The following is a 19824-nucleotide window of genomic DNA, read 5'->3' as shown; positions in this document are numbered from 1 at the left end:
TGAGTGCCATGCCAGCAGTCCTCATTCAGCGCAAAGTGAGCACCCAATTTGAAAGAAAGAAAGCAGATTTCTCACCAGGCTTCCCCTTGCTATAAGCATGGTTTGTACTCTTTTCCATGTGCTCCCAGATCTTTCAAGCAATTAGAATGGTCAAGAAAGTTCTGCTTGAAAAGAAACAGACATTTATAGTCATTGTTATGCAAATAAACTTACATTAAAGCTAACAAGAAACTGATAAAAGAAACCCCAATAATATGGGGCATGCAAAAATTGAGATAAAACTCAGTTTTGCTCCTCTCCACAGAAATCTTTAATAAAAGGCGAAAGATTTGTTCGTTCTGAAGAGAAACCAGAGCATGACCAAGATTCCACCTGTCGCCTAAATGCTGTGCCAGCAGTCCTCATTCAGATCAAAGTGAGCGCCCAACTTGAAAGTAAGCAGATTTCTCACCTGGCTTCTCCTTGCTATAAGCATGGTTTGTACTGTATTCCATGTGCTCCCAGATCTTTCAAGCAAGTAGCATGGTCAAGAAAGTTCTGTTTGAAAAGAAACAAACATTTACTGTCATTTCTATGCAAATGAGCTTACATTAAAGCACACTCATTCTATCTTTAAACCGATAAAAGAAACCCCAAAAAGATGGGGCATGCAAAAATTGAGATAAAACTCGGTTTTGCTCCTCTCCACGGAAATCTTTAATAAAAGGCGAAAGATTTGTTCGTTCTGAAGAGAAACCAGAGCATGACCAAGATTTTTATCTGAAAATATGTGTTCTCCCTGCAGTTGTTGTCCCCAGATGAGAGTTCCCTTGTGCTGCCTCAGTTGAATCTCCTTTACTTGACAGAGATGTGCCTGAGCAGCGGCCCTCCCCAGCCCTATCCCAAATCATACTTATTTTGCATAGGAGATACCATGGTCATGAAGATTGTTCTCCCAGGGTGAGGTTCATTCATTGCATTCTGGGTATGCTGACCCCTGTGATTTTCCCAAATGTGGGAAACTCGCTTTTATACCCTTGTGCACTATCCTGACTTCTCCTCCTGTCTGCTTACTTTGTGCCTTCCAATGCACAATGCAAACTACAGGTAGTGCTGCAGGGCCCACACCCTTTTACTTGCCTTACAGAGCAGCTCTGGAGCTGATACAGTGCCAAGCTGCTGCAAGAAATCAGCTTGAATGCTTCAGGGGATGGGGCATGGCCAACATGAGCCCCACACCGAAGGAGGGTGGGGGTGTTTAATGCGAACTAAGGGTCATCCAAGCGCCGCAAAAGGCCGCCATGCCCTGCATACCCCTTTTCTCTTTTCATATGCAGATGAGGGTTCCAGCCAACTTTGGCCCACTGCTTGGATGACATCACCGTATGCAAATCCGTCTTCTGCAGAACTTCCCCCAGGAATGCTTGCACTAGTTGTTGCATTTGGTTTGTTGTTTGGGGGTGCTTCAGTATTAGGCAGCCTTCTGCCCTCCCATGTTCATCTGAAAATATGTGTTCTCCCTGCAGTTGTTGTCCCCAGATGAGAGTTCCCTTGTGCTGCCTCAGTTGAATCTCCTTTACTTGACAGAGATGTGCCTGAGCAGCGGCCCTCCCAGCCCTATCCCAAATCATACTTATTTTGCATAGGAGACACCATGGTCATGAAGATTGTTCACCCAGGGTGAGGTTCATTCATTGCATTCTGGGTATGCTGACCCCTGTGATTTCCCCAAATGTGGGAAACTCGCCTGCATTTTTTGTGGTAGTGGGGGACTGTGTTTGTGTTTTCCTCTGGTCAGCTCTGGTAAAAGTCAGATTTCTTTGTCTCATATATTCCTCTAGCCTTGTTCTTCTTTCGAGAGTTCCCTTGTGCTGCCTCAGTTGGATCTCCTTCACTTGACAGGGGGGTGCCCGAGCAGTGACCCTCCCCAGCTCTAGCCCAACTCCTACTTACCTGCCAGGTGAGATACTATGATCAGGAAGGTGCTTCTCCCAGGGCAAGGCTCACCCATTGCACTCTGGGTGTGCTGCTCCTACGATTTCCCCAAATGTGGGACACTTGACTGCATAATTTGTGTTTCCTCTGGTCGGCTCTCGTATAATTCAGATCTCTTTGTCTCAGGTCTTTCTCCAGCCTAGTTTGCTGTCTGTTTCCACTTCTTTTATCTTGAGCCCCTCCCTTCTATACCCTTGTGCACTATCCTGACTTCTCCTCCCGTCTGCTTACTTTGTGCCTTCCAATGCACAATGCAAACTACAGGTAGTGCTGCAGGGCCCACACAATCTTTTACTTGCCTTAAAGAGCAGCTCTGGAGCTGTTACAGTGCCCAGCTGCTGCAAGAAATCAGCTTGAATGCTTCAGGGGATGGGGCATGGCCAACATGAGCCCCACACCAAAGGTGGGTGGGGGTGTTTAATGCGAACTAGGGGTAATCCAAGCACCGCAAAAGGCCGCCATGCCCTGCACGCCCCTTTTCTCTTTTCATATGCAGATGAGGGTTGAAGCCAACTTTGACCCACTGCTTGGATGACATCACCATATGCAAATCCATCTGCTGCAGGCCTTGCCCCAGGAATGCTTGCACTAGTTGTTGCATTTGGTTTGTTGTTTGGGGGTGCTTCAGTATTAGGCAGCCTTCTGCCCTCCCATGTTCATCTGAAAATATGTGTTCTCCCTGCAGTTGTTGTCCCCAGATGAGAGTTCCCTTGTGCTGCCTCAGTTGAATCTCCTTTACTTGACAGAGATGTGCCTGAGCAGCGGCCCTCCCAGCCCTATCCCAAATCATACTTATTTTGCATAGGAGACACCATGGTCATGAAGATTGTTCACCCAGGGTGAGGTTCATTCATTGCATTCTGGGTATGCTGACCCCTGTGATTTCCCCAAATGTGGGAAACTCGCCTGCATTTTTTGTGGTAGTGGGGGACTGTGTTTGTGTTTTCCTCTGGTCAGCTCTGGTAAAAGTCAGATTTCTTTGTCTCATATATTCCTCTAGCCTTGTTCTTCTTTCGAGAGTTCCCTTGTGCTGCCTCAGTTGGATCTCCTTCACTTGACAGGGGGGTGCCCGAGCAGTGACCCTCCCCAGCTCTAGCCCAACTCCTACTTACCTGCCAGGTGAGATACTATGATCATGAAGGTGCTTCTCCCAGGGCAAGGCTCACCCATTGCACTCTGGGTGTGCTGCTCCTGTGATTTCCCCAAATGTGGGAAACTTGATTGCATAATTTGTGTTTCCCCTGGTCGGCTCTCGTATAATTCAGATCTCTTTGTCTCAGGTCTCTCTCCAGCCTAGTTTGCTGTCTGTTTCCACTTCTCTTTTCTGGAGCCACTCCCTTCTATGCCCTTGCGCACTATCCTGACTTCTCCCGTCTGCTTACTTTGTGCCTTCCAACGCACAATGCGAACTACAGGTAGTGCTGCAGGGCCCACACCCTTTTAGTTGCCTTACAGAGCAGCTCTGGAGCTGTTACAGTGCCCAGCTGCTGTAAGAAATCAGCTTGAATGCTTCAGGGGCTGGGGCATAGCCAACATGAGCCCCACACCAAAGGAGGGTGGGGGTGTTTAATGCGAACTAGGGGTCATCCAAGCACCGCAAAAGGCCGCCATGCCCTGCATGCCCCTTTTCTCTTTTCATATGCAGATGAGGGTTCCAGCCAACTTTGGCCCACTGCTTGGATGACATCACCGTATGCAAATCCGTCTGCTGCAGACCTTCCCCCAGGAATGCTTGTACTAGTTGTTGCATATGGTTTGATATTTGATGGTGCTTCAGTATTAGGCAGCCTTCCGCCCTCCCATGTTCATCTGAAAAGATGTGGTCTCCCTGCAGTTGTTGTCCCCAGACGAGAGTTCCCTTGTGCTTCCTCAGTTGAATCTCCTTAACTTGATGGGGGAGGGGCTGCCCGAGCAGCCACCCTCCCCAGCCCTATCCCAACTCATACTTATTTTGCATATGAGATCTCTTGATCATGAAGATTGTTCTCACAGGGTGAAGTTCATCCATTATATTTTAAAATAGGAAGGTACAAATTACATATTTGAATTGCATCTATGTGCTGGATTCAAATGTCCCCCCCCCTTCCTTTCTCAATTGTGCCCATCAGCAGCTATTCTAAGGTTGCTGCCAATGGGTGTGACACATTAATTTCTTCTGTGGGGTACACAGGACTCCACAAGGATTCACATTGGGGTGTAGAGTAGGATCTTGATCTGAGGCACCAACCGACTCAAAGCTTTTGACTGTTCCCAAGATGCTCAGCGCATCCTCCTCTATAACCCCGCTTCCATGAACAGGGAGCTCAGTTTGTAGTTGGTGCCTTCAGTAGCAGGCCACTTAACAGGGGCCTGCCTCAGGAAGCCAATTCTTAGCTATTCATTTTGACAAGAAAAGAAGAACTTGTTTTATGAGAATCTACAAGGGCTGCAGCAGGCTAGGTCTAATAGACATCTTTACTGCAGCTTCATCACTCCCAGCGGCGCTGTATACTCCCGTGCCCTGGTTGCTGGGTCACTGCAGCGGAGGCTCCGGTTTCTTCCTAAGGTCAGTCACACACACACCGCCCTTCCGGATCACGAGGCCGCTGATGAAGGGGAGCGTGGCCGTAGGGGGTGGACCGTGTGCGCACTGGCGTGGACACTGATTACTGGGCAGCCGCTCCACTAGCCACCAGGTACAGTTAAGGAGCACAGGTCTGGGGGTTTTTCTCCTATATTAAACCAATTTTGTACTGCCCGCAGCGCATTGTGATAGGTAATAGGGCCTGATTCAGGTTGGATTGCAATCACAATAAGTGATCCAACTGCAAAAATTGCTAAGAGCATACGCATGTGCCTGCATTTTCTGCGGCACCCCGCAGAGAATGCGATCGCCTCTGCCTGTCAATCGGGGCAGGGGGGGAGAGGGGGGTCAGCAACACTCCATTTCCAAGTCAGGGATGGAGCGGTGCGGGGGCAAGGCTTCAAAATGGGGTCTGCAATGGAGGAGACACAGGGGGCGTGGTCACAGCAGCTGTATGACATCACATTCAGCCGCTGTGATCACAAAAATGGTGGCGGCTTCCTGCGCGCACATACAGTCTGCACCAGCAGGAGGCTACACCATTTTTTATGATCACGCTGAACTGCAGTGCGACTGCAATTACAGCATGGTCAAGAAGGGAGGCGTCATGCTGGGTGGCCATAAGAGATGAGCGGGTTCGGTTCCTCGGAATCCGAACCCGCCCGAACTTCACCCTTTTTTGCTCGGGTCCGAGCAGACTCGGATCCTCTCGCCTTGCTCGGTTAACCCGAGCGCGCCCGAACGTCATCATCCCGCTGTCGGATTCTCACGAGACTTGGATTCTATATAAGGAGCCGCGCGTCGCCGCCATTTTCACACGTGCATTGAGATTGATAGGGAGAGGACGTGGCTGGCGTCCTCTCCGTTTAGATTAGAAGATAGAGACGAGTGACATTTGATTTACTACTAATTTGGGGAGCAGTTGAACTTGTCAGGAGTACTCAGTAGTGCAGAGTTTTGCTGATAGTGACCACCAGTTTTATTATTTATAATCCGTTCTCTGCCTGAAAAAAAACGATACACATACCATATCTGTGCTCAGCCTCAGTGTGCTGCATGATATATCATCTATGTATATCTGACTGTGCTGAGTGCTCACTGCTCACACAGCTTAATTGTGGGGGAGACTGGGGAGCAGTTATAGCAGGAGTACAGTGCACACTTTTGCTGCCAGTGTGACCACCAGTATATTGTCTGCCTGAAAAAGTTAAACACTCCTGTGGTGTTTTTTTTTTATTCTATAAATGCATTCTGCTGACAGTGTCCAGCAGGTCCGTCATACATATATTATATAAATATTTACCTGCAGTAGTGTTATATATTTTTTTTCATCTTTATCATCTCTATATTAGCAGACGCAGTACGGTAGTCCACGGCTGTGGCTATCTCTGTGTCGTCAGTGCTCGTCCATAATTGTATACCTACCTACCTGTGGTGGTTTTTTTTTTTCTATCTTCTTCATACTAGTAGTTTAGGAGTCTACTGACAGTGTCCACCAGGTCCATCATTATATTATATACCTACAGTAGTAATATATTTATTATATTATCTATACTAGCAGACGCAGTACTGTAGTCCACGGCTGTGGCTATCTCTGTGTCGTCAGTGCTCGTCCATAATTGTATACCTACCTACCTGTGGTGGGGTTTTTTTTTTATCTTCTTCATACTAGTAGTTTAGGAGTCTGCTGACAGTGTCCACCAGGTCCGTCATTATATTATATACCTACAGTAGTAATATATTTAGTATATTATCTATACTAGCAGACGCAGTACGGTAGTCCACGGCTGTACCTACCTCTGTGTCGTCACTCGTCCATAATTGTATACCTAACTGTGGTGGGTTTTTTTTTCTATCTTCTTCATACTAGTAGTTTAGCAGTCTGCTGACAGTGTCCACCAGGTCCGTCATTATATTATATATACCTACAGTAGTTATATATATATTTTTTTATATCATTAATTATCATCTCTATACTAGCAGACGCAGTACGGTAGGCCACGGCTGTGGCTATCTCTGTGTCGTCAGTGCTCGTCCATAATTGTATACCTACCTACCTGTGGTGGAAGTTTTTTTCTATCTTCTTCATACTAGTAGTTTAGCAGTCTGCTGACAGTGTCCACCAGGTCCGTCATTATATTATATATACCTACAGTAGTTATATATATATTTTTTTTTATATCATTAATTATCATCTCTATACTAGCAGACGCAGTACGGTAGTCCACGGCTGTAGCTACCTCTGTGTCGTCAGTCACTCGTCATCCATAAGTATACTAGTATCCATCCATCTCCATTGTTTACCTGAGGTGCCTTTTAGTTGTGCCTATTAAAATATGGAGAACAAAAATGTTGAGGTTCCAAAAATAGGGAAAGATCAAGATCCACTTCCACCTCGTGCTGAAGCTGCTGCCACTAGTCATGGCCGAGACGATGAAATTCCATCAACGTCGTCTGCCAAGGCCGATGCCCAATGTCATAGTACAGAGCATGTAAAATCCAAAACACAAAAGATCAGTAAAAAAATGACTCAAAAATCTAAATAAAAATCGTCGGAGGAGAAGCGTAAACTTGCCAATATGCCATTTACCACACGGAGTGGCAAGGAACGGCTGAGGCCCTGGCCTATCTTCATGGCTAGTGGTTCAGCTTCACATGAGGATGGAAGCACTCAGCCTCTCGCTAGAAAAATGAAAAGACTTAAGCTGGCAAAAGCACAGCAAAGAACTGTGCGTTCTTCAAAATCACAAATCCACAAGGAGAGTCCAATTGTGTCGGTTGCGATGCCTGACCTTCCCAACACTGGACGTGAAGAGCATGCACCTTCCACCATTTGCACGCCCCCTGCAAGTGCTGGAAGGAGCACCCGCAGTCCAGTTCCTGATAGTCAGATTGAAGATGTCAGTGTTGAAGTACACCAGGATGAGGAGAATATGGGTGTTGCTGGCGCTGGGGAGGAAATTGACAAGGAGGATTCTGATGGTGAGGTGGTTTGTTTAAGTCAGGCACCCGGCGAGACACCTGTTGTCCGTGGGAGGAATATGGCCATTGACATGCCTGGTGAAAATACCAAAAAAATCAGCTCTTCGGTGTGGAAGTATTTCAACAGAAATGCGGACAACAGGTGTCAAGCCGTGTGTTGCCTTTGTCAAGCTGTAATAAGTAGGGGTAAGGACGTTAACCACCTCGGAACATCCTCCCTTATACGTCACCTGCAGCGCATTCATCATAAGTCAGTGACAAGTTCAAAAACTTTGGGCGACAGCGGAAGCAGTCCACTGACCAGTAAATCCCTTCCTCTTGTAACCAAGCTCACGCAAACCACCCCACCAACTCCCTCAGTGTCAATTTCCTCCTTCCCCAGGAATGCCAATAGTCCTGCAGGCCATGTCACTGGCAATTCTGACGAGTTCTCTCCTGCCTGGGATTCCTCCGATGCATCCTTGAGTGTAACGCCTACTGCTGCTGGCGCTGCTGTTGTTGCTGCTGGGAGTCGATGGTCATCCCAGAGGGGAAGTCGTAAGACCACTTTTACTACTTCCACCAAGCAATTGACTGTCCAACAGTCCTTTGCGAGGAAGATGAAATATCACAGCAGTCATCCTGCTGCAAAGCGGATAACTGAGGCCTTGGCATCCTGGGCAGTGAGAAACGTGGTTCCGGTATCCATCATTACTTCAGAGCCAACTATAGACTTGATTGAGGTACTGTGTCCCCGGTACCAAATACTATCTAGGTTCCATTTCTCTAGGCAGGCGATACCGAAAATGTACACAGACCTCAGAAAAAGACTCACCAGTGTCCTAAAAAATGCAGTTGTACCCAATGTCCACTTAACCACGGACATGTGGACAAGTGGAGCAGGGCAGACTCAGGACTATATGACTGTGACAGCCCACTGGGTAGATGTATTGACTCCCGCCGCAAGAACAGCAGCGGCGGCACCAGTAGCAGCATCTCGCAAACGCCAACTCTTTCCTAGGCAGGCTACGCTTTGTATCACCGCTTTCCAGAATACGCACACAGATGAAAACCTCTTACGGCAACTGAGGAAGATCATCACAGAATGGCTTACCCCAATTGGACTCTCCTGTGGATTTGTGGCATCGGACAACGCCAGCAATATTGTGCGTGCATTATATCTGGGCAAATTCCAGCACGTCCCATGTTTTGCACATACCTTGAATTTGGTGGTGCAGAATTATTTAAAAAACGACAGGGGCGTGCAAGAGATGCTGTCGGTGGCCACAAGAATTGCGGGACACTTTCGGCGTACAGGCACCACGTACAGAAGACTGGAGCAACACCAAAAACGCCTGAACCTGCCCTGCCATCATCTGAAGCAAGAAGTGGAAACGAGGTGGAATTCAACCCTCTATATGCTTCAGAGGATGGAGGAGCAGCAAAAGGCCATTCAAGCCTATACATCTGACCACGATATAGGAGGTGGAATGCACCTGTCTCAAGCGCAGTGGAGAATGATTTCAACGTTGTGCAAGGTTCTGCAACCTTTTGAACTTGCCACACGTGAAGTCAGTTCAGACACTGCCAGCCTGAGTCAGGTCATTCCCATCATCAGGCTTTTGCAGAAGAAGCTGGAGACATTGAAGGAGGAGCTAAGACAGAGCGATTCCGCTAGGCATGTGGGACTTGTGGATGGAGCCCTTCATTCGCTTAACCAGGATTCACGGGTGGTCAATCTGTTGAAATCAGAGCACTACATTTTGGCCACCGTGCTCGATCCTAGATTTAAAACCTACGTTGTATCTCTCTTTCCGGCAGACACAAGTCTGCAGGGGTTCAAAGACCTGCTGGTGAGAAAATTATCAAGTCAAGCGGAACTTGATCGGTCAACAGCTCCTCCTTCACAGTCTCCCGCAATTGGGGGTGCGAGGAAAAGGCTCAGAATTCCGAGCCCACCCGCTGGCGGTGATGCAGGGCAGTCTGGAGCGACTGCTGATGCTGACATCTGGTCCGGACTGAAGGACCTGCCAACGATTACGGACATGTCGTCTACTGTCACTGCATATGATTCTCTCACCATTGAAAGAATGGTGGAGGATTATATGAGTGACCGCATCCAAGTAGGCACGTCAGACAGTCCGTACGTATACTGGCAGGAAAAAGAGGCAATTTGGAGGCCCTTGCACAAACTGGCTTTATTCTACCTAAGTTGCCCTCCCACAAGTGTGTACTCCGAAAGAGTGTTTAGTGCCGCCGCTCACCTTGTCAGCAATCGGCGTACGAGGTTACTTCCAGAAAATGTGGAGAAGATGATGTTCATTAAAATGAATTATAATCAATTGCTCCGTGGAGACATTGACCAGCAGCAATTGCCTCCACAAAGTATACAGGGAGCTGAGATGGTGGATTCCAGTGGGGACGAATTGATAATCTGTGAGGAGGGGGATGTACACGGTGATGAATCGGAGGATGATGATGAGGTGGACATCTTGCCTCTATAGAGCCAGTTTGTGCAAGGAGAGATTTATTGCTTCTCTTTTGGTGGGGGTCCAAACCAACCCGTCATTTCAGTCACAGTCGTGTGGCAGACCCTGTCACTGAAATGATGGGTTGGTTAAAGTGTGCATGTCCTGTTTATACAACATAAGGGTGGGTGGGAGGGCCCAAGGCAATTCCACCTTGCACCTCTTTTTTCTTTTATTTTTCTTTGCGTCATGTGCTGTTTGGGGAGTGTTTTTTGGAAGGGCCATCCTGCGTGACACTGCAGTGCCACTCCTAGATGGGCCAGGTGTTTGTGTCGGCCACTTGGGTCGCTGAGCTTAGTCACACAGCTACCTCATTGCGCCTCTTTTTTTCTTTGCGTCATGTGCTGTTTGGGGAGTGTTTTTTGGAAGGGCCATCCTGCGTGACACTGCAGTGACACTCCTAGATGGGCCAGGTGTTTGTGTCGTCCACTTGGGTCGCTGAGCTTAGTCACACAGCTACCTCATTGCGCTACTTTTTTTCTTTGCGTCATGTGCTGTTTGGGGAGTGTTTTTTGGAAGGGCCATCCTGCGTGACACTGCAGTGCCACTCCTAGATGGGCCAGGTGTTTGTGTCGGCCACTTGGGTCGCTGAGCTTAGTCACACAGCTACCTCATTGCGCCTCTTTTTTTCTTTGCGTCATGTGCTGTTTGGGGAGTGTTTTTGGAAGGGCCATCCTGCGTGACACTGCAGTGCCACTCCTAGATGGGCCAGGTGTTTGTGTCGGCCACTTGGGTCGCTGAGCTTAGTCACACAGCTACCTCATTGCGCCTCTTTTTTTCTTTGCGTCATGTGCTGTTTGGGGAGTGTTTTTTGGAAGGGCCATCCTGCGTGACACTGCAGTGCCACTCCTAGATGGGCCAGGTGTTTGTGTCGGCCACTTGGGTCGCTGAGCTTAGTCACACAGCTACCTCATTGCGCCTCTTTTTTTCTTTGCGTCATGTGCTGTTTGGGGAGTGTTTTTTGGAAGGGCCATCATGCGTGACACTGCAGTGCCACTCCTAGATGGGCCAGGTGTTTGTGTCGGCCACTTGGGTCACTGAGCTTAGTCATCCAGCGACCTCGGTGCAAATTTTAGGACTAAAAATAATATTGTGAGGTGTGAGGTGTTAAGAATAGACTGAAAATTAGTGGAAATTATGGTTAATGAGGTTAATAATACTTTGGGATCAAAATGACTCCCAAATTCTATGATTTAAGCTGTTTTTTAGGGTTTTTTGAAAAAAACACCCGAATCCAAAACACACCCGAATCCGACAAAAAAAATTCGGTGAGGTTTAGCCAAAACGCGTTCGAACCCAAAACACGGCCGCGGAACCGAACCCAAAACCAAAACACAAAACCCGAAAAATTTCCGGTGCACATCTCTAGTGGCCATGCCATGTCACTGTGCAGGAGCCAGCACCGCTCACACACTAGTCCCCGGTGCAGCCCCCAACCCCCGGGACACCCGGAGCAACAAAATGTAGATTCAGGCCACCAGGCCACGCCCCTACCTATGAAACCATGCCTCCTTTTTACCATTGCGCTGCTTATCTGCGCGCACTGCATTACAATCTCCCTCGCCACCTCTCTGGGTGTCACCAGTGATAGTGACACCTCTGCCATGCTTGTAGCAGCTGGTCCTAAGATCTACACCTCAAGCCCTGAGTGTTTGCCCTTGTGACTTGTTGATCATCATAGCAAAGCAGATGCTTACAGAAAACTGCAGGGGCTTAGATTGAAAATAAAAAAAATTGATGGGTATAAGGTAGAGAGGAGCGGGTTCGGTTCTCCGAGAACCGAATTCCCCACGAACCCCACGAACTCCTCCTCCGAGGCAGGCTCGGTTGTTCCCGCCTGACTCGGAAAACCTGAACAAGGGAAAATGTCATCATCCCGCTGTCGGATTCTCGCGAGATTCGGATTTCATATAAAGAGTGCAAGCATTCCTGGGGGAAGGCCTGCAGCAGATGGATTTGCATATGGTGATGTCATCCAAGCAGTGGGTCAAAGTTGGCTTCAGAAACAAACAGGAATGCTTGCACTAGTTGTTGCATTTGGTTTGTTGTTTGGGGGTGCTTCAGTATTAGGCAGCCTTCTGCCCTCCCATGTTCATCTGAAAATATGTGTTCTCCCTGCAGTTGTTGTCCCCATATGAGAGTTCCCTTGTGCTGCCTCAGTTGAATCTCCTTTACTTGACAGAGATGTGCCTGAGCAGCGGCCCTCCCAGCCCTATCCCAAATCATACTTATTTTGCATAGGAGATACCATGGTCATGAAGATTATTCTCCCAGGGTGAGGTTCATTCATTGCATTCTGGGTATGCTGACCCCTGTGATTTCCCCAAATGTGGGTAACTCGACTGCATTATTTGTGGTAGTGGGGGACTGTGTTTGTGTTTTCCTCTGGTCAGCTCTGGTAAAAGTCAGATTTCTTTGTTTCAGATCTTCCTCTAGCCTTGTTCTTCTTTCGAGAGTTCCCTTGTGCTGCCTCAGTTGGATCTCCTTCACTTGACAGGGGGGTGCCCGAGCAGCGACCCTCCCCAGCTCAAGCCCAACTCCTACTTACCTGCCAGGTGAGATACTATGATCATGAAGGTGCTTCTTCCAGGGCAAGGCTCACCCATTGCACTCTGGGTGTGCTGCCCCTGCGATTTCCCCAAATGTGGGAAACTTGACTGCATAATTTGTGTTTCCCCTGGTCGGCTCTCGTATAATTCAGATCTCTTTGTCTCAGGTCTCTCTCCAGCCTAGTTTGCTGTCTGTTTCCACTTCTTTTTTCTTGAGCCCCTCCCTTTTATACCCTTGTGCACTATCCTGACTTCTCCTCCTGTCTGCTTACTTTGTGCCTTCCAATGCACAATGCAAACTACACACCCTTTTACTTGCCTTACAGAGCAGCTCTGGAGCTGTTACAGTGCCAAGCTGCTGTAAGAAATCAGCTTGAATGCTTCAGGGGCTGGGGCATTGTCAACATGAGCCCCACACCGAAGGAGGGTGGGGGTGTTTAATGCGAACTAAGGGTCATCCAAGCGCCGCAAAAGGCCGCCATGCCCTGCATACCCCTTTTCTCTTTTCATATGCAGATGAGGGATCCAGCCAACTTTGGCCCACTGCTTGGATGACATCACCGTATGCAAATCCGTCTTCTGCAGAACTTCCCCCAGGAATGCTTGTACTAGTTGTTGCATTTGGTTTGTTGTTTGGGGGTGCTTCAGTATTAGGCAGCCTTCTGCCCTCCCATGTTCATCTGAAAATATGTGTTCTCCCTGCAGTTGTTGTCCCCAGATGAGAGTTCCCTTGTGCTGCCTCAGTTGAATCTCCTTTACTTGACAGAGATGTGCCTGAGCAGCGGCCCTCCCCAGCCCTATCCCAAATCATACTTATTTTGCATAGGCGATACCATGGTCATGAAGATTGTTCTCCCAGGGTGAGGTTCATTCATTGCATTCTGGGTATGCTGACCCCTGTGATTTCCCCAAATGTGGGAAACTCGACTGCATTATTTGTGGTAGTGGGGGACTGTGTTTGTGCTTTCCTCTGGTCAGCTCTGGTAAAAGTCAGATTTCTTTGTCTCAGATCTTCCTCTAGCCTTGTTCTTCTTTCGAGAGTTCCCTTGTGCTGCCTCAGTTGGATCTCCTTCATTTGACAGGGGGTGCCCGAGCAGCAATCCTCCACAGCTCTGGCCCAACTCCTACTTACCTGCCAGGTGAGATACTATGATCTTCACTGTTAGGGCAATCAGGATGTGGAATTCCCTGCCAGGGAAGGTGGTAATGGCGGACTCTGTAATTGGATTTAAAAAAGGAATGGATACATTTCTGAATGAAAAAGCTATCCAAGGTTATAATACTTAAAATATCAACATGGTTAATCCGGGGGTAACATGAGTTGTAGTAGCTAACTAGTCATAAAACATTATTCAGCAAGTATGTAGAATCATCACAACTTAAAACAGGTTGAACACGATGGGCAATTTGCCTCTATTCAACCTCAAAAACTATGTTACTATATGTTACTATATTACTATGTTACTGTAGTATACAGAACACCACAATGCAATGAGCAGTGATAGTGAGCACTGATGAGGATACTAGAACTGACACTGAGCAGCAAGATGCAGCACTGGACTATTAGTAATGTACTGTAGTATGCTGAGCACAACAATGCAGCACAAGACAATGAGCAGTGATACTGAGCACTGATGAGGATACTACTGAGAACTGACACTGAGCAGGAGAGACACACTACTAGTATTACTGAGCAGCAATAAGTATCCACTGATACTGAGCACTGATATTGAGATTTCCACTGAGAGAACATAGCCACGTCCTCTCCGCTCTCTCTTCAATGCACGAGTAAAAATGGCGGCAACGCGCAGCTCTTTATATGGAATCCGAATCTCGCGAGAATCCGACAGCGGGATGATGACATTTTCCCTTGTTCAGGTTTTCCGAGTCAGGCGGGAACAACCGAGCCTGCCTCGGAGGAGGGGTTCGTGGGGAATTCGGTTCTCGGAGAACCGAACCCGCTCCTCTCTACCTTATACCCATCAATTTTTTTTATTTTCAATCTAAGCCCCTGCAGTTTTCTGTAAGCATCTGCTTTGCTATGATGATCAACAAGTCACAAGGGCAAACACTCAGGGCTTGAGGTGTAGATCTTAGGACCAGCTGCTACAAGCATGGCAGAGGTGTCACTATCACTGGTGACACCCAGAGAGGTGGCGAGGGAGATTGTAATGCAGTGCGCGCAGATAAGCAGCGCAATGGTAAAAAGGAGGCATGGTTTCATAGGTAGGGGCGTGGCCTGGTGGCCTGAATCTACATTTTGTTGCTCCGGGTGTCCCGGGGGTTGGGGGCTGCACCGGGGACTAGTGTGTGAGCGGTGCTGGCTCCTGCACAGTGACATGGCATGGCCACTAGAGATGTGCACCGGAAATTTTTCGGGTTTTGTGTTTTGGTTTTGGGTTCGGTTCCGCGGCCGTGTTTTGGGTTTGAACGCGTTTTGGCTAAACCTCACCGAATTTTTTTTGTCGGATTCGGGTGTGTTTTGGATTCGGGTGTTTTTTTCAAAAAACCCTAAAAAACAGCTTAAATCATAGAATTTGGGAGTCATTTTGATCCCAAAGTATTATTAACCTCAATAACCATAATTTCCACTAATTTTCAGTCTATTCTTAACACCTCACACCTCACAATATTATTTTTAGTCCTAAAATTTGCACCGAGGTCGCTGGATGACTAAGCTCAGTGACCCAAGTGGCCGACACAAACACCTGGCCCATCTAGGAGTGGCACTGCAGTGTCACGCATGATGGCCCTTCCAAAAAACACTCCCCAAACAGCACATGACGCAAAGAAAAAAAGAGGCGCAATGAGGTAGCTGTGTGACTAAGCTCAGCGACCCAAGTGGCCGACACAAACACCTGGCCCATCTAGGAGTGGCACTGCAGTGTCACGCAGGATGGCCCTTCCAAAAAACACTCCCCAAACAGCACATGACGCAAAGAAAAAAAGAGGCGCAATGAGGTAGCTGTGTGACTAAGCTCAGCGACCCAAGTGGCCGACACAAACACCTGGCCCATCTAGGAGTGGCACTGCAGTGTCACGCAGGATGGCCCTTCCAGAAACACTCCCCAAACAGCACATGACGCAAAGAAAAAAAGAGGCGCAATGAGGTAGCTGTGTGACTAAGCTCAGCGACCCAAGTGGCCGACACAAACACCTGGCCCATCTAGGAGTGGCACTCCAGTGTCACGCAGGATGGCCCTTCCAAAAAACACTCCCCAAACAGCACATGACGCAAAGAAAAAAAGTGGCGCAATGAGGTAGCTGTGTGACTAAGCTCAGCGACCCAAGTGGACGACACAAACACCTGGCCCATCTAGGAGTGTCACTGCAGTGTCACGCAGGATGGCCCTTCCAAAAAACACTCCCCAAACAGCACATGACGCAAAGAAAAAAAGAGGCGCAATGAGGTAGCTGTGTGACTAAGCTCAGCGACCCAAGTGGCCGACACAAACACCTGGCCCATCTAGGAGTGGCACTGCAGTGTCACGCAGGATGGCCCTTCCAAAAAACACTCCCCAAACAGCACATGACGCAAAGAAAAATAAAGGAAAAAAGAGGTGCAAGGTGGAATTGCCTTGGGCCCTCCCACCCACCCTTATGTTGTATAAACAGGACATGCACACTTTAACCAACCCATCATTTCAGTGACAGGGTCTGCCACACGACTGTGACTGAAATGACGGGTTGGTTTGGACCCCCACCAAAAAAGAAGCAATAAATCTCTCCTTGCACAAACTGGCTCTATAGAGGCAAGATGTCCACCTCATCATCATCCTCCGATTCATCACCATGTACATCCCCCTCCTCACAGATTATCAATTCGTCCCCACTGGAATCCACCATCTCAGCTCCCTGTATACTTTGTGGAGGCAATTGCTGCTGGTCAATGTCTCCACGGAGCAATTGATTATAATTCATTTTAATGAACATCATCTTCTCCACATTTTCTGGAAGTAACCTCGTACGCCGATTGCTGACAAGGTGAGCGGCGGCACTAAACACTCTTTCGGAGTACACACTTGTGGGAGGGCAACTTAGGTAGAATAAAGCCAGTTTGTGCAAGGGCCTCCAAATTGCCTCTTTTTCCTGCCAGTATACGTACGGACTGTCTGACGTGCCTACTTGGATGCGGTCACTCATATAATCCTCCACCATTCTTTCAATGGTGAGAGAATCATATGCAGTGACAGTAGACGACATGTCCGTAATCGTTGGCAGGTCCTTCAGTCCGGACCAGATGTCAGCATCAGCAGTCGCTCCAGACTGCCCTGCATCACCGCCAGCGGGTGGGCTCGGAATTCTGAGCCTTTTCCTCGCACCCCCAATTGCGGGAGACTGTGAAGGAGGAGCTGTTGACCGATCAAGTTCCGCTTGACTTGATAATTTTCTCACCAGCAGGTCTTTGAACCCCTGCAGACTTGTGTCTGCCGGAAAGAGAGATACAACGTAGGTTTTAAATCTAGGATCGAGCACGGTGGCCAAAATGTAGTGCTCTGATTTCAACAGATTGACCACCCGTGAATCCTGGTTAAGCGAATGAAGGGCTCCATCCACAAGTCCCACATGCCTAGCGGAATCGCTCTGTCTTAGCTCCTCCTTCAATGTCTCCAGCTTCTTCTGCAAAAGCCTGATGACGGGAATGACCTGACTCAGGCTGGCAGTGTCTGAACTGACTTCACGTGTGGCAAGTTCAAAAGGTTGCAGAACCTTGCACAACGTTGAAATCATTCTCCACTGCGCTTGAGACAGGTGCATTCCACCTCCTATATCGTGGTCAGATGTATAGGCTTGAATGGCCTTTTGCTGCTCCTCCATCCTCTGAAGCATATAGAGGGTTGAATTCCACCTCGTTTCCACTTCTTGCTTCAGATGATGGCAGGGCAGGTTCAGGCGTTTTTGGTGTTGCTCCAGTCTTCTGTACGTGGTGCCTGTACGCCGAAAGTGTCCCGCAATTCTTGTGGCCACCGACAGCATCTCTTGCACGCCCCTGTCGTTTTTTAAATAATTCTGCACCACCAAATTCAAGGTATGTGCAAAACATGGGACGTGCTGGAATTTGCCCAGATATAATGCACGCACAATATTGCTGGCGTTGTCCGATGCCACAAATCCACAGGAGAGTCCAATTGGGGTAAGCCATTCTGTGATGATCTTCCTCAATTGCCGTAAGAGGTTTTCATCTGTGTGCGTATTCTGGAAAGCGGTGATACAAAGCGTAGCCTGCCTAGGAAAGAGTTGGCGTTTGCGAGATGCTGCTACTGGTGCCGCCGCTGCTGTTCTTGCGGCGGGAGTCAATACATCTACCCAGTGGGCTGTCACAGTCATATAGTCCTGAGTCTGCCCTGCTCCACTTGTCCACATGTCCGTGGTTAAGTGGACATTGGGTACAACTGCATTTTTTAGGACACTGGTGAGTCTTTTTCTGAGGTCTGTGTACATTTTCGGTATCGCCTGCCTAGAGAAATGGAACCTAGATAGTATTTGGTACCGGGGACACAGTACCTCAATCAAGTCTATAGTTGGCTCTGAAGTAATGATGGATACCGGAACCACGTTTCTCACTGCCCAGGATGCCAAGGCCTCAGTTATCCGCTTTGCAGCAGGATGACTGCTGTGATATTTCATCTTCCTCGCAAAGGACTGTTGGACAGTCAATTGCTTGGTGGAAGTAGTAAAAGTGGTCTTACGACTTCCCCTCTGGGATGACCATCGACTCCCAGCAGCAACAACAGCAGCGCCAGCAGCAGTAGGCGTTACACTCAAGGATGCATCGGAGGAATCCCAGGCAGGAGAGAACTCGTCAGAATTGCCAGTGACATGGCCTGCAGGACTATTGGCATTCCTGGGGAAGGAGGAAATTGACACTGAGGGAGTTGGTGGGGTGGTTTGCGTGAGCTTGGTTACAAGAGGAAGGGATTTACTGGTCAGTGGACTGCTTCCGCTGTCGCCCAAAGTTTTTGAACTTGTCACTGACTTATGATGAATGCGCTGCAGGTGACGTATAAGGGAGGATGTTCCGAGGTGGTTAACGTCCTTACCCCTACTTATTACAGCTTGACAAAGGCAACACACGGCTTGACACCTGTTGTCCGCATTTCTGTTGAAATACTTCCACACCGAAGAGCTGATTTTTTTGGTATTTTCACCAGGCATGTCAATGGCCATATTCCTCCCACGGACAACAGGTGTCTCGCCGGGTGCCTGACTTAAACAAACCACCTCACCATCAGAATCCTCCTTGTCAATTTCCTCCCCAGTGCCAGCAACACCCATATTCTCCTCATCCTGGTGTACTTCAACACTGACATCTTCAATCTGACTATCAGGAACTGGACTGCGGGTGCTCCTTCCAGCACTTGCAGGGGGCGTGCAAATGGTGGAAGGTGCATGCTCTTCACGTCCAGTGTTGGGAAGGTCAGGCATCGCAACCGACACAATTGGACTCTCCTTGTGGATTTGTGATTTTGAAGAACGCACAGTTCTTTGCTGTGCTTTTGCCAGCTTAAGTCTTTTCATTTTTCTAGCGAGAGGCTGAGTGCTTCCATCCTCATGTGAAGCTGAACCACTAGCCATGAAGATAGGCCAGGGCCTCAGCCGTTCCTTGCCACTCCGTGTGGTAAATGGCATATTGGCAAGTTTACGCTTCTCCTCCGACGATTTTTATTTAGATTTTTGAGTCATTTTTTTACTGATCTTTTGTGTTTTGGATTTTACATGCTCTGTACTATGACATTGGGCATCGGCCTTGGCAGACGACGTTGATGGAATTTCATCGTCTCGGCCATGACTAGTGGCAGCAGCTTCAGCACGAGGTGGAAGTGGATCTTGATCTTTCCCTATTTTTGGAACCTCAACATTTTTGTTCTCCATATTTTAATAGGCACAACTAAAAGGCACCTCAGGTAAACAATGGAGATGGATGGATACTAGTATACTTATGGATGACGAGTGACTGACGACACAGAGGTAGCTACAGCCGTGGACTACCGTACTGCGTCTGCTAGTATAGAGATGATAATTAATGATATAAAAAAATATATATATATAACTACTGTAGGTATATATAATATAATGACGGACCTGGTGGACACTGTCAGCAGACTGCTAAACTACTAGTATGAAGAAGATAGAAAAAAACTTCCACCACAGGTAGGTAGGTATACAATTATGGATGAGCACTGACGACACAGAGATAGCCACAGCCGTGGCCTACCGTACTGCGTCTGCTAGTATAGAGATGATAATT

The 19824-nt window shown here is 48.1% G+C and overlaps 9 non-coding genes and 1 pseudogene across 9 annotated transcripts; 8 read left to right on the top strand and 2 right to left on the bottom strand.

Moving 5' to 3' along the window:
* Nucleotides 1-242: 242 nt before the first annotated feature.
* On the bottom strand, nt 243-358 carry LOC135009793 (U5 spliceosomal RNA). Its single transcript, XR_010209292.1, has one exon. It is a non-coding gene; the product is annotated as a U5 spliceosomal RNA (small nuclear RNA).
* Nucleotides 359-628: 270 nt separating this feature from the next.
* On the bottom strand, nt 629-744 carry LOC135009773 (U5 spliceosomal RNA). The gene has a single exon (XR_010209273.1). It is a non-coding gene; the product is annotated as a U5 spliceosomal RNA (small nuclear RNA).
* Nucleotides 745-888: 144 nt separating this feature from the next.
* LOC135009719 (U1 spliceosomal RNA) lies at nt 889-1016 on the top strand (annotated as a pseudogene).
* Nucleotides 1017-1608: 592 nt separating this feature from the next.
* On the top strand, nt 1609-1772 carry LOC135009509 (U1 spliceosomal RNA). The gene has a single exon (XR_010209049.1). It is a non-coding gene; the product is annotated as a U1 spliceosomal RNA (small nuclear RNA).
* A 152-nt stretch (nt 1773-1924) lies between these two features.
* On the top strand, nt 1925-2087 carry LOC135009586 (U1 spliceosomal RNA). Its single transcript, XR_010209125.1, has one exon. It is a non-coding gene; the product is annotated as a U1 spliceosomal RNA (small nuclear RNA).
* Nucleotides 2088-2762: 675 nt separating this feature from the next.
* LOC135009508 (U1 spliceosomal RNA) lies at nt 2763-2926 on the top strand. The gene has a single exon (XR_010209048.1). It is a non-coding gene; the product is annotated as a U1 spliceosomal RNA (small nuclear RNA).
* Nucleotides 2927-3078: 152 nt separating this feature from the next.
* On the top strand, nt 3079-3241 carry LOC135009648 (U1 spliceosomal RNA). Its single transcript, XR_010209176.1, has one exon. It is a non-coding gene; the product is annotated as a U1 spliceosomal RNA (small nuclear RNA).
* A 9009-nt stretch (nt 3242-12250) lies between these two features.
* Nucleotides 12251-12414, top strand: LOC135009489 (U1 spliceosomal RNA). The gene has a single exon (XR_010209030.1). It is a non-coding gene; the product is annotated as a U1 spliceosomal RNA (small nuclear RNA).
* A 152-nt stretch (nt 12415-12566) lies between these two features.
* On the top strand, nt 12567-12729 carry LOC135009608 (U1 spliceosomal RNA). Its single transcript, XR_010209142.1, has one exon. It is a non-coding gene; the product is annotated as a U1 spliceosomal RNA (small nuclear RNA).
* A 655-nt stretch (nt 12730-13384) lies between these two features.
* Nucleotides 13385-13548, top strand: LOC135009450 (U1 spliceosomal RNA). The gene has a single exon (XR_010208992.1). It is a non-coding gene; the product is annotated as a U1 spliceosomal RNA (small nuclear RNA).
* The last annotated feature ends 6276 nt before the right edge of the window (nt 13549-19824 follow it).

The sequence above is a fragment of the Pseudophryne corroboree genome, unplaced genomic scaffold, assembly GCF_028390025.1.
Source record: "Pseudophryne corroboree isolate aPseCor3 unplaced genomic scaffold, aPseCor3.hap2 scaffold_227, whole genome shotgun sequence".
Taxonomy (NCBI): Eukaryota; Metazoa; Chordata; class Amphibia; order Anura; family Myobatrachidae; genus Pseudophryne; species Pseudophryne corroboree.
This window is presented reverse-complemented; position numbering and strand designations above follow the sequence as displayed.